The sequence below is a fragment of the Maniola hyperantus genome, chromosome 18, assembly GCF_902806685.2.
Source record: "Maniola hyperantus chromosome 18, iAphHyp1.2, whole genome shotgun sequence".
In the NCBI taxonomy this organism is placed as follows: domain Eukaryota; kingdom Metazoa; phylum Arthropoda; class Insecta; order Lepidoptera; family Nymphalidae; genus Maniola; species Maniola hyperantus.
Genome location: NC_048553.1, coordinates 1,589,061 through 1,603,581, shown reverse-complemented (window position 1 = coordinate 1,603,581; position 14,521 = coordinate 1,589,061). Strand labels below are relative to the sequence as shown.

Genomic DNA, 14,521 nt, shown 5'->3' with positions numbered 1-14,521 from the left:
ACGTGAGCAATATGGAGGAATAATGAAAACAACTGGCAACACTTCCTGTTTTTCTTTCAGTGTTGCCGCTCGAATATAAATGTGAAATATAGAAGGGCCCTTTGAATTATATTTAGTCAAATTATAATGTGGCAAGTTGACCCATTGCCGTTGCCAAAAAGTCCTTGAGTGGAGATCGCGTTTAAGCAAGCGTAGTGTGGGACGCCCTCCAGCTATGTGATTCTCTAAAGAACGGTTCAACGTTGCCAACATCGATGCGGTCTGCGAGGTAACATCGTACAGATCGACCAGGCCAGCAACGGTTGTAAATTTGTGATTCTGTAGTGGCTTTAAGCTCGTTGGCGATCTTATGGTTGAGACGGGCTCTACGATGTTATCTCGGATGAGCCAGTGATGTCATCCTATTTTTATTTTCATACCGATAAAAAGTTACGATTACGAAATATGGCATTTATAGTGGGTTTAAAATTCATTTATGATTACCTTTGCTATTTTTATACAAAGTTAAAGCAATAAATGCAAAATACTATGAGAAATTATCATTATTTAAAAAAATCTTGGACATAGGCAGGAGACCTTTGCCTTTGTTTTGCATCATTAAAAAAAAAGTTGCTTCCCGCCGTGCAAAATGTCAGTCAGCACAAAATTAAAAATGGTATTGGTAAATTAATGATCACCCTTGAAAAACGATTACTCGACAAAAAACTCTAGTCTTAAAACAAACTGCACGTAATAAATCAAGTGGTTAGTGGAGCACTTATAATTCCTTTACTGCCATGGTGACTTCATAGGTCGTCACAACAACTCAACAAATAGTGCGTGAACTTCGTCTTTGTACGTCGTTTTATCGTGTTTTGTTTTAAAATACAAGTGAGTATTCAATTAAACTTAATTTACTCCGATATCAGTGGTTTTAAACTTGTGTCAGACTGCCTATCAAACTGTTCTTTCGGTGCTGACCAACGATTTAATTATAAATTTCAGTGCCTCGCAATATTGCCCCATCCACTGCTCAACTTGAAAAATTGTTCAAATTTATGGAGTAAAAACCATGGTTAGCATCTGGGCACGCTCGCACTGCCCTTGCTAGAGACCGTAGTGACCAAGCATCACCAAGAAGTTGGACAATATTGGATGAATACAAATGGCTGCATCAAAACTTGGCAACAACAGCAAAAGGTATGTAAATATTATTTTCAAAGACACAATCTACTTTCTAAGCAGAGTTATAAATGTTAGTATCTACCTAGTGTTAAATGTTGTCAAAATGTGTATTGGAAAGATAAAAAAGATGATGCAAAGAGAAAATGCAGTAGCATGGTTATTGCTAGAAGAAAGAACAGGCAGTGGTATGGATGAAAATATAGCAGTAGCAGATCTAAATAACCTTGAGCAAATACCTAATAATTGTTTCTCTTATGGGTGGAGAAAGTTTTGCAACAGGATAGGAAGATTTTGAATTGTCTGTTATCTATGTTATCTCTATAAATGAATATTTAAATCCTGTTGGAACTCTGCTTTTCTGAGATAAGAAGTTGTCTATGTCAATTTCCGGGATGCAAGCTACCTCTGTACCAAATTACAAATAAATGCATAAATGGGTTAAATAGATGGCCCTTTAAGAATTCTGTGGGAACTCTTTGATTTTCTGGGATAAAAAGTATCTAGCTTATGTCCGTCCTTGGGATGTAAGCTAATTCTGCACCAAATTTCATCGAAATTGGTTTAATTTTTGGACCGTGAAAAGCTAGCAGACAGATAGACTCACTTTCGCATTTAAAGTTTAAGTAGGTATTAGGTATGGCTAGTATGGGTACGTAATTAATATGGAAAATTATTTAAAATAATAATATAAAGTACTATTTTTTTTCTTATTTCAGAATGATATATAAATGATGAAAGTTTACCACACTTGGAGAGTTATTTCGAGACTGCGGTGTGTATAATATTATTATATATTATATCCGTACCATTATATAAATGCGAAAGTGTGTTTGTTTGTTGGTTTGTTAGTTTGTTGGTTTGTCCTTCAATCACGTCGCAACGGTGCAACGGATTGACGTGATTTTTTGCATGGGTATAGATAAAGACTTGGAGAGTGACATAGGCTCTTTTTATCCCGGAAAATCAAAGAGTTCCCGTGGGATTTTGAAAAACGTAAATCCACGCGAACGAAGTCGCGGGCATCAGCTAGTCTATACTAGCTTTTATACCTATGTATAAAAGAAAAAGGTGACTGACTGATCTATCAAAGCACAGCTCAAACTACTGAACGGATCGGCCTGAAATTTGGCATGCAGATAGCTATTATGACGTAGACATCCACTAAGAACGGATTTTTGAAAACTCAACCCCTAAGGGGGTGAAATATTGGTTTGAAATTTGTGTAGTCCACGCGGCCGAAGTCGCAAGCATAAGCTAGTATAAAATATACCTACGGATTTTTTTTGACTAGTTAATTATTTCAACTCTTTCATAATATCTCAACTGTGGCTGTTGCAGGCGAAGAACTCACAAGGGAGATTCATCATCATCATCATCATGATCAACCCATCGCCGGCTCACCACAGAGTACGTACGGGTCTCCTCTCAGAGTGAGAAGGGTTTTGGCCATAGTCTACCACGCTGACCATGTGCGGATTGGTACACTTCACACACCTTTGACAACATTATGGGGAACTCTCAGGCATGCAGGTTTCATCACGATATTTTCCTTCACCGTTAAAGCAAGTAATATTTTATTACTTAAAAAGCACATAACTCCGAAAAGTTAGAGGTGCGTGCCCGGAATCGAACCCCCGACCTCCGATTAGAAGGTGGACGTCCTAACCACTAAGCTATCACAGCTTTTTTATCAGGGAGATTATATTTAACTAATTCTCGTGAGCTGTGATAGACGTGTGGTTAGGATGTCCGCCTTCTAATCGAAGGTCGGGGATTCCATCCCGGGCACGCACTTCTAACTTTTCGGAGTTTTGTGCTTTTTATCCAATATCACTTGCTTTATCGGTGAAGAAGAAGATCGTGAGGAAACCTGCATGCCTAAGAGTTCTCCATAATATTCTCAAAGGTGTGCGCCTCTACCAATCTGCACATAGCCAGCGTGGTAGATTATAGCCAAAACCCTTATCACTCTGAGAGGAGACCCGTGCTCTGCAGTGAGCCGGCTATGGGTTGATCACGATGATTATGAATTCTTCTCAAGCAGTGGAAGACACTAAAATTCCTGAGCCTCTAGCAGTTGAGAAGCTTTTAAATCCTGTGGGAAGTATTTCATTTTTTTCTACTAAAAGTCTATTACAAAACCCGTCTGTTTTTCTATGGTAAAAAAAATGTAAACTAAGTTTATATTGCACTTTTATTATCTTTTCCACACAAATATTAAAAACAAATGAACGAGAAATGCAATAAAATATATTATAATTAACTATTGAAAAACACTAACACACACACGGTATAAGATATAAAATGTATATAACATTAAAATATATGTATATAGTTAAGATTAAGATAAGGAATAAATAAAGGCTTTGAAATTGAGAATTATCTAAATCTACTCTTTTATTTATTATTGCATCTGTCTTGCACGCCACGAGCGATTAGCAAGGAGTTCTCGGCACCTTTGTCCTTCTTCTAAGCCCTCTGCTCTGCTTTGACGAGGATTCCTTTGCAGCATGCTCATTATCCTATGTTCTTCTCGGATTATGTCATTTGGAAATGACAACGCTGGTAATGTTGTAGTATGTTGTGTAAAACGTGCATGCAACATGCTAAGTATAATGAATCTTCTGGCCACCATCCCTGGGTCATAATCACTATGAACTAGAAGGCATCTAAATCTTCGTTTTAAACTCCAAATAATACATACACCACTGCACGACTAGCTCTTGATGTAGGGCAGCAAATCCCTTTCTAACATTGCCACAAGTTCCTCCGTGATACTAAATATTCTTACATAATGCGTCTGTCGAGAGCAGACGAAGACCACGTATTTGACAACCTTTTGCACGCCTTTTTATTTTGTATTCCTCTTGTTTAGCTTCTTCTAATAAGAAAAATGTACTTGAGCTAAGCGAGCAGCCATCTGAAGTGAAAAACGATAAATAGTTAACTCAGATATTTTTTTATCATTTAATTATACTTACTATAGAAAATAACAAAATAAAACTCACATTTTTACCTTTCTTTTAAAGTTTTTCTATGTTTACAACGAAATTTAACTCGTGCATCGATGGTGCATCGTAGAGAAAAGCTACACCGGAGACGCTTTTCCGTTTGACACATAGAATCGAAGGCGAGGGCGTACGATGTAGTCGAAGGCGAGCAATTAGAATAGCAAATTCCATACATAAATGTCAAAAACCCGTTTCCTACATCGATCACACTCGCTCGTGAAGCGCTAGTGTCGCAAAGGTGAGTCGAACGCGATTAATAGAATAACAAATGTGCTACATCTAAGGAAACATCCGATGTGCGACCGATGTAAATATTATTTTACCTTAGAGAATCACACTGCAGCACGATGGACCGACGATATAAAGAGGCTGGCGGGAAGTGGCTGGATGAGGAAGGCTGAGGACCGGGTGTGGTGGCGCTCTTTAGGGAAGGCCTATGTCCAACAGTGGACGTCCACAGGCTGATGATGATGATGATGATGATGAACTACAGGTCGAGATGGTAAGTGCTGGGGACGGCCGCACACCGCACAGCCCCGCGCTAACCCGGTGCGGACGAGCGCGGGTGACGTGCGGGTGTGCGGGGTGTCCTCCCGCCTCATACCCCGATTGCCATCTCAACCTGTCGCGTACTTATAGTGTTTAAGATATCCGCTTACTATTTAGGAGGTCGGGCGTTCGATCCCGGGCTTGCACCTCTAAATTTTGCTCCGTTTCATAAATCCGCACAAATTATTAATGTGCATTTCGTACAGATGTGATTTTATGTCCCAAAGATGAAGGCTCCAGCAGGGGTTCATACCCCGATTGCCATCTGGACCTGGGCCCGCACACCCGCACGTCATTCGAGCTCGCCCGCAACAGGTTAGCACCTAGCGCTTAGCGGCCCGCATAGCCCGTGCGGGTGTGTGGTGCGCCCCACTCCCCACCCCGATTGCCATCTCGACCTGCCGCGTAGGTTATTTAGAATTTGAGGTTTCAACTAGAAGGTGCTTATATATGTTTAGAGCCTCAATAGCGCAACGGTTAAAGGAGTGGACTGAACTCCGAAGGTCGTCTGTTCAAATCTAACCCGTCTTTACATCTCGTTAGCGTATCCCAATCTCGTCATAAATTAGTCTTCGCCTTAATTTGACACTAGATTAATTGTCGGGTGATTCAAAGTTTTATGACGGCCATAATAACCTTATCCGAAAAAATGTTAATTACATCTTTTGATGGATTTTTCCGAATTATCCCGAAGTCTGGGACCGAATTCTAACGGTTTTAGTACGTCGTAAAAAATGCGTTTATACGTTTTTTGGATCCAAGCTGTCCTGGTGTGCATAAATTTTGAAATTCTGTCAGATTTGTTGCGTAAAATCTTGCGTGGATTTGTCGTAAACGTCAAATACTATTTTACTGCCAGTAGATTGTTATACATTTTTTTTAAATTTTGTAAACACCTTGTCACGAAGGAGAGGGCGGTCTAATTTGATTTTTTTACAACTTTTTAAAGTCGTAAAATGCACGGGTCAGCTTCGTAGGGTCAATTAGAATTTAGAACAGTTCCAACAAAGGTTACAAGCTTTTTTCGTTTCTAAGTCTGTGGGGCTGTAAATTTTTTCATTGTTGTATTTTTCAAACATTTTAATGTCCTCGCCGATGATGAGTTCGCCGTCGTAAAAAGGAAATCGGTATTTACAAAAGCAATTCTTATTTTAACTATCACACTTAAAAATAAAAAGGTTCCAAAGGTAACCATCGGAAGATCTCAAATATTATCTTTTCAATATTTTTTTATTCATTGCGTTTTATTGATATTTTACAGCACGTTTTTATATATTTTTTTACACTCTTGCACATTACCTTAAAAAATCCAGCCACCACTTTAGGATTACTATTTAATCGAACTACATACTTAAATTGTGTTAAAAATTAAAAACAATAAAAATATTAAGTATTTTTTTAATTTAGTTTTTACACATTGCAGTTAAAATATTTTTTAATAATATTTAAAGTGAAGTTTTAAGGCATAAATAAGTAGGTTAACGCAATTCTGTACCTACTGAGATCAATAATCTCGCATTTAAAAAATCTAGGTATTTACTTTTATGTTGCCCATAAAAGAATAATTATGATTGTTTGGTAAGTGATACAAATAACTTGTAGAGCCAAATGTAGAACCATTTTTACATACATACGGCAAAGAAAACTTGAGGTACTTTTCAATACACAAAACAGGAATTTTATCTAGGTATTAAAAATGCATTTGGTTGCGTTCTTATTTTTCTTTCTTGGACACCGAACGCTCGCTTAATGACTATAGGCATTAGTTATCTTAAAATTACGTCCGATAGGTATTCTAGGGGTTCAAAAGGAAAAAAGTAAGGGTGCAAGAGGGTGCAAGTGGAGGAGGAAGGGGGATGCTGATAACAGAAATTCAAAGAGGGCTCGTCTTATCTACCGCTCTGTGATAGACAGAAAAAGTAATTAAGTTTTTTTTGTTTCGAAAAAGAAATTAGATTTGGAATGGCCCTGTTCCGTTAATGTGTTTGTGATGTTGTTTTTTTGTTTTAATTATCTGATTTGTGCAGCCGGTTAGAGCAAAAGTTTTGATATAATATTAATTACTTGTTGTTTGCTTTCCTGGTACATGTACTTAGTTTTTGACAGGATCTCAGCCTAAGTTTTTCTATCCCCAGCCCTCAGGTTCGATTCCCGAGTTGGGCAAGATTTTGGGGAATATTTTTCTTGGACAAAAATCCATATCGAAAAATCACTAAGGTTTAATTTACTAATAGCCAAAACCTAAACGAAACTGGACTATTTTGTTTAGGAGTCATTTATTACAAGCTATGTCTCTACCAAATTTCATCAAAATCGGTTAAACGGATGAGCGGTGGAGAGGTAACAGACATTTGTACGGATATATTGTTTATGTCGTATATTTATTTATTAAACTATGAAATTAATGATTATACTCTTATCTATCATTTTAACTTTGATACTTTTAAATGGTAAGTTTAGATTATTTCACAGAATTAAATTTAATTCGGAACTTTGTATTTAACTAGCTTATCCGCGCGACTTCGTCCGCGTGCGGCGTGGACTACACAAATTTCAAACCCCTATTTTACTCCCTTAGGGGTTGATTTTTCAAAAATCCTTTTTTAGCGGATGTCTACGTCATAATAGCTATAGCTGCATGCCAAATTTCAGCCCGATCCGTCCAGTAGTTTGAGCTGTGCGTTGATATCTATTAATCAATCAGTCGCCTTTTCGTTTTATATAATACTAGCTTATGCTTGCGACTTCGTCCGCGTGGACTACACAAATTTCAAACCCCTATTTCACCCCCTTAGAAGTTTAATTTTCAAAAATCCTTTCTTAGCGGATGCCTACGTCATAATAGCTATCTGCATGCCAAATTTCAGCCCGATCCGTCCAGTAGTTTGAGCTGTGCGTTGATAGATCAGTCAGTCAGTCAGTCAGTCAGTCAGTCAGTCACCTTTTCCTTTTATATATTTAGACTAGCTTATGGTCGCGACTTCGTCCGCGTGTACTACACAAATTGCAAACCCCTTTTTCAACCATTTAGGGGTTAAATTTTCAAAACTCCTTTCTTAGCGGATGCCTACGTCATAATAGCTATAGCTGCATGCCAAATTTCAGCCCGATCCGTTCAGTAGTTTGAGCTGTGCGTTGATAGATCAGTCAGTCAGTCACCTTTTCCTTTTATATATTTAGAAGATTACAAGATAAATACTATCTATCCCGGCTTACTCACGTGTGTAGTCGACGTTAGCCCGACTAGTTTCGAACCCATCCGGGGTCCTTTTTCAAGGGAGTCCGTCTGCGCACGCGCCGCGGTATCACTCACGGTAGTTTAAACGCTAAAATTACAAGATAACGTCACAGTCTAACATTTAAACCTGTGATTTAAACACAACACTAAAAAAGATCAAAGTAATTCGTTTCGTTGTACCTAAAAACCTTCCTTTTTCTCACCAATGTAGAATGAAATGGCAATATAAGTTGGCAATATGATTGAACGGGATGCAAATAATGTAGGGGAGTCTCTCGGATGCAAGGAAAGTATTGTTTTAAAGACATTTTTAATTTCCCGTAGGTGATTTATCACTGTTCCTTTCCTCAGTGTGAATATGTTACAATCGATATAAATATTTTTTCCGACGGGAGAAGCGTCCCCCGCGATGTTTTGAATTTAGAACGCGCACAGAACAATAATAATTTCGGATTCGGAATGCCTTTGCGGGTGACGGTCGCATGATTATTTTGAATTTGGAATATTTTACTATTTCGTGACTATTTCCATGCAAATGGCTGCATCGATATCTTGAAAATTATTGCTAGTCTATTTTTTAGGTATGGAAGTAGAGCCTAACGAAAAGCAAAGTATCTATGTAAATAGATTGTAGTTTCCTTTTTATCAAGGTACTGTTTCTTAGCTTTTTACGTTTAAAATCCTAAAATAAAATCCCTTGGGTAGGTACCTACTGTTTGATTTTCTGGATAAAATGTAGCCTTTGCAAGCTGTCTCTGTACCAAATTTCGTCAAAACTAGTTAAACGGTTGGGCCGTGAAAAGGTAAGATACAGACAGAGACTTTCGCATTTATATACTTATAATAACATATCATACTTACTCAGACTCTGTGACATTAGTATGGAGTATGGGTACAGGGGATACAGAATATAGGCACAGAGTAGATTTCCTAAAACAGTAGGTCAGGTATAGTCACTGAAAAGTAACAGTCCAATAAAATAGTTTATCAATTTTGACTAGAAATTTGACAGTTATCATAATTTGCATTATGAGATTAAAGTACCTATTATAGTACCTATATGTTTGTGATATAGGTAGATTTTCTAAAACATTTGCGTCATTGAAAAGTGAAATCCCAGTAAAATAGTTTTATCATTTTTACTTTAAGAAACTTATCATAACTTTCATTATGAAATCCTTATGAAATCTTTCTTGAAATAAAGGGACAACACAAGTAAAACGAACGAGTATCTAATCAGTACCCTTATTATAAATGCGAAAGTGTGTTTGTTTGTTGGTTTATTAGTTGTTGGTTTGTTGGTTTGTCCTTCAATCACGTCGCAACGGTGCAACGGATTGACGTGATTTTTTGCATGGGTATAGATAAAGACCTGCAGAGTGACATAGGCTCACATACTTTTTATCCCGGAAAATAAAAGAGTTCCCACGGGATTTAAAAAAAACCTAAATCTACGCGAACGAAGTCGCGGGCAACAGCTAGTAATTATTATAATTCAAAAACTGAGTGAAATCGTAAACAATTTGCTTTTGTAACACGAAATAATTCCCCCCATAAAGCGCTAGATAGCGTTATTCCAAAGTTTACGATAACAGCCCGGCGCGCTTTTAAAGTAATCGGCTTAAACTGGCGCGTTGCTGCGCTATACTTCGCTTCCTTCGACTTGGGAACGTCGGAGTGGCTCACCAGCGATGCGTGAACAGCATGCTTTAATATACACTTTGTAAAAAGCTTCTTTCCTACATATACTACGTCCGTTATTTCAGCTTTAATTTGCTTTAGCGACGTTCGAAAATCGAATCTTTTTCGAAATCGACCAACAGTGTGATAACACTCATAAAATGTGAAAAATGTCTAATGCACAGTGTCACGAATTCTGCAAATTGCCTAAACATTATTCTTGACAGCTTCATATTATGTACAATTTACCGTCAATAATTTGGTAATCGAAATGTCAAACAGGAAATAGTAATTCGATCGGAGTATACTATAGACATTATTCTTTTTAATCGCGTTAAATTATTCTTCAATTGTTTTTAGAGGAGTTTAAATGCAATGTTAAATTAACATTAAGACGCTATTACCGTGGACCACCAACGTTCGAATGTTTTTGAATTTAGAACGCGATTAAAAACATGCTAATCTCCAATGGCGGCTTCCCGCCTTGATTTGCAAACAGAGATGCAGTGACGATTGTATGTTGATTGTTAATATGGTGACATATCTGTGGTTACGGATTAAACATGCGATTTAAGACTTTAATGCGTCATGATAAGATCTATTTTGGTGGTAACCGCTTTGTTTTATTTTTAAAATTTAATCAGCCTACGTGTTATGGTTGAATGACATTATGTCATCGAATTAAGGTCTTCAATGTCAGTGAATTCTCAGAATATTTCATTCTTTATTAAAACAAAACAAAAAATATCATAGGTATCTTGGCAACTAACTCAATAGTTATAACATTATCTGATATAAGTTCCACAAATTGCTATTGCGCTGGAACCATGTCTCATTAACATCGAAATGACGTCATTTTGACGTCAGCCGAAATAAAAATATACCATCAGCTCGAAACTTCAGTCTAGTGCTGACGTCACTAAAATGGCGGCCACGCGTATTAGCAATTTGCGGAACTTATACACAGTTGCTTTACATCAACTAAGAAATACAGATATTATAACCTATACCTATTTTTTACGTGTTTCTTTACCACAATATGCATGCATGCTTGCATGCAGCTTTGTCTCTCAGAGAAAAAGCTTTTTGTGCCTCTAGTCTCGATTTCCGCGTGCTATTCAAAAACCGGTAGCCGCATGAGACAAAAGAAAAACGTTCTTTCCCATTTCCATCTAGCAATTGTTTACCAGGCGCGCATAAAAACACAGGTGTACCCGCCGTCATTTGCATACATAATCGCCGAGACAATGACACTAGGCCTACCATACGCTTATGCTCCTCTGGTAAGCATTGTGATAAATGTTAATGCATTTGGAATGTTTTTGAGTAAACTTAGTTAGTTCGCTTTCTTTTATTTAAAAAGCGGTAGTATTTTGCTTATTTTTTTAAGGTAACTTTCGTTTTTTTCGCGATCGCTGGATGTTATTGTATAATTGAAGAATACTGAGCGCTTAAACATACATATTTAAAAAGCAAGAATACACATCATTTTATTATTTCTTTATCATTTAACTCTCATTTATTTACAAATCTCATTCATATTATATTTATTTAAATATGTATTTGCAAAAATTAAATAATAGAAATAACAAAAAATAAAATAACAGAAACAACAAAAAGTAAAATAACAAAAATATTCACTAAAAATATGATTAAACAGGTCCCACTAGCAGCGGGGTAGGACCTAAGCTTCATGGCTTCAGGCTTGGACGATTTAACCTAAGGACGCGCCTCGCATGATTATTCCCCTCTGTCAATAGAAATGGATTTTTAATCCACTGCGTTTATAAACACTGTTTGCGGAATCGATTTTGTCATTGTCAGAATCGTTTTCGATGTGTGACGACGTTTTACACGCTGGGTGAAAAATGCCTGTTTGTGCCGTTAGTGAGTGCAAGAACAAATCAAACACATCAAATTTACAAAAAGATGGAATTTCATTTCATAAGTAAGTATTTTTGGTGTAATAAACGCTTTCTATAAATTAAATTACATAAATTATTATAATAAAATAACAATCGAGAACTTTACCGATTCAGTAATTGAGTACGTAATAATTCGGTAGAAACGAGTCATACTCCTCACGAGACTATATTTTGTTTTTTCTAAACAATTGCAACCCTCGATAAATACAAATTAGGTTAAAATTTGAATACGCGTGAACAGCATGAAATTACGTAGTAGTACGATAGTGATTGCGGTTCGATTATCGATATCGATGTAAACATTTTCTTTATTATTAACGACTAAATTAACGTCTTCAAGTCAAGTAAAGAATAGTTATTATTAATTACCACAATTTTTTCGCTACCTATACTTGTAATAAAACTGGTCGATTTCTGTGATAATAATATAAGTGTGTGTGTGTGTGTGTGTTATATAATAATATAAGTCATTAATAAGCACATTTTCACTATCGAAATTTTAAATGAAAATTTCGTTATATAAAAAAATACAAAAGATTAAAATGATATAAAATAAGTAAAAAAGTATGTGCATATTTTTTAAATAAATATTTTTCTTATTTTTACGTTGCATTATTAGTTTTTGGGATAATTACCTATTAAGTGAGGTGAATGTATGCAAGAATACGCTACGCTTACCAAACACTGGTTTTAAGTAATTAAATACGAGTAATAAATTCTTACTTCTACTTTTGTTTCTGAAAAACTATCGATATATTTTAAAATATCGATACGGTAGCATCGCAAATCAATTTGACTGTCTTACACTCGTAATGTCTTTGTATGTTGATGTATATAACTTATTAGTGTGCGTAAAATGTAGTAGTGTTGAAGATTTAGATATGTGTGTGTTAATAATGACACAAACCTTTGTTGAGTGAGTGTGTCAAGTTGTCTATGTAGTGTTTCCTCGTCCCGCACCAAAAGTGACAGAAATTTTTATTCGTAATATTAGGCGCGTTACAAGTCCATAGGTTAAATCGTCCAAGGCTTCAGGCTTCAGAGTGCGTGTCCACCACCTCACAATGCGTGTCGTCTCAAGAAGTACTGCCTATAATATCTTGGCCCTAATCCAACAGATATGCGATACATCACTATTCATTTATTATACGTCTATGTTTTAAAGTTCGAGGTATGGGTGTCTGCACCTGCCATGCAACCGACTTACCCCCAGGCTAACGCGTTCCATAATCCTGACTATCTTAATGTTCAATAAAAAATAAACACAGAACGTTAAGGAATTAAAAATAACTAACTTGTACATAAAAATATCCCGGAGCGGAACAAATCAGCCCGCCCCATTTGTAAATGGATCGATTACAGTTTTGAATTATGTTATAACCATCTCATTAACATGTAAATTAGTTGGCCACAACAATAACATCTAACCAACGAACCAACCAACCAGGAACGCAACAAAAAGCCTTTTAAAAGATGAAAATGAATACGAGAGGAGAAAACGGGGCTATTTTAATTAAACGGGCCGCCTCGGGCGACCGCAACGTAGCTTGGTACCAGGCGAGCAGGACTGTGGAAGCGGCTGTTTAGAATTATTCTAACTCCGCTGATTTCTAATATCTCTCCGCTACGCCTTGTTAATTAGTACGAACGTATACTGAACGAGTTGTTTCACTGATACAATTTTTTTTACTATAATTGCTTGGAACCAGGCGAGTAGGCCTGCTATGATTTTATTGTTCTATCTCCGCAGATTTTTTTGTTTATCTGCTATGCCTTGACGAACCTAATTGAATTATGATTGGTTTATTTTGAACCCGATTGAAACTAAGTACCAGGCGAGCAGGACTATGGTACCAAACGAGCAAGACAACGGTACCAGGCGAGCATGATTGTACCAGGGCGAGTAGGACTGTACCAGGCAAGTAGGACATGGGTACAAGGCAAGCAGGACTACCAAACGGTACCAGGCGAATACTGTGGTGTCAAGCGATCAAGACTAAGGAATCAGCGGTTGTAAGATAAAATTTAACTCTGCTGATTTCTTATTTATCCATAGCCTAAGCCTAATATAAAAGCGTTGATTTTCTGATAAGATTTTGTACAACAAAACAGTAGGTCATACCTACTTTGACTGCGCCGTTAACTTGGTACCTACTTTGACTTTACTTGGACTTTACTTAGAATTAAATAGACACTTTTTACTAAGTATGATAAAAATCAGGGTTATTTTCTGTTAATAAAGTCTGAGCAGATAGATCTTTGCCTATAAAAAGAATTTTCAGAAATTTCATGATAGCGAAGCCGGGATGGGTCAGTTAGTTTTAAATCAAAGAAAAATTTATTTGGTATATTTATTTGTTTCTAAACAGTACATTTCTACCTACCTAACTCCTATTTTTAGTCAAGGCACGTATAAAAACTCTACCTTCTCATACCTAGCGCTTTTAAAAAAGCTTTGCCGTCGAGTTGTCTAGTTGGTATGTAATGTATGCATAAAATAGAATAGAATAGAATATACTTGTATATAGAAGTAGACTTATTACAAGTGCTTTTGAATCGTTAACTAGTTAAATTTACCACTGGTTCGGAATGCCGTTCCTACCGAGAAGAATCAGCAAGAAACTCGGCAAAATTTCGACTTTTATGTCCAAAATCTATGTCACCGCAAGGTCCCTGAAATTCTGGCAGTAATGTCTATTATTGAAGGGATCGGTTGAAATCGTCGAATCAGTCGAACAATCCCACTCCAATATCGCTGGCACACTAGTATGTTTAGTATGAGCTGATTATCGAAAAACAAGAAAGACTAAAATGAACTCAAATCGTTCCTGGTCGAACATGACCATGAACATGTTTACTTGTGTTGTTGTTGTGTGCAATAAATCTAAATATATAAAAGGAAAAGGTGACTGACTGACTGATCTGTCAACACACAGCTCAAACTACTGGACGGC

The 14,521-nt window shown here is 36.8% G+C and overlaps 1 protein-coding gene and 1 long non-coding RNA gene across 2 annotated transcripts in view; both read left to right on the top strand.

The window, feature by feature from the left end:
• hth (Meis homeobox homothorax) overlaps positions 1 to 14,521 on the top strand; it is a 527,706-nt gene that overhangs the window by 200,176 nt on the left and 313,009 nt on the right. The window lies entirely within an intron of this gene.
• LOC138403557 (uncharacterized) lies at positions 252 to 2,855 on the top strand. Its single transcript, XR_011237807.1, has 4 exons — positions 252 to 870; positions 985 to 1,179; positions 1,881 to 1,936; positions 2,503 to 2,855. It is a non-coding gene; the product is annotated as an uncharacterized lncRNA (long non-coding RNA).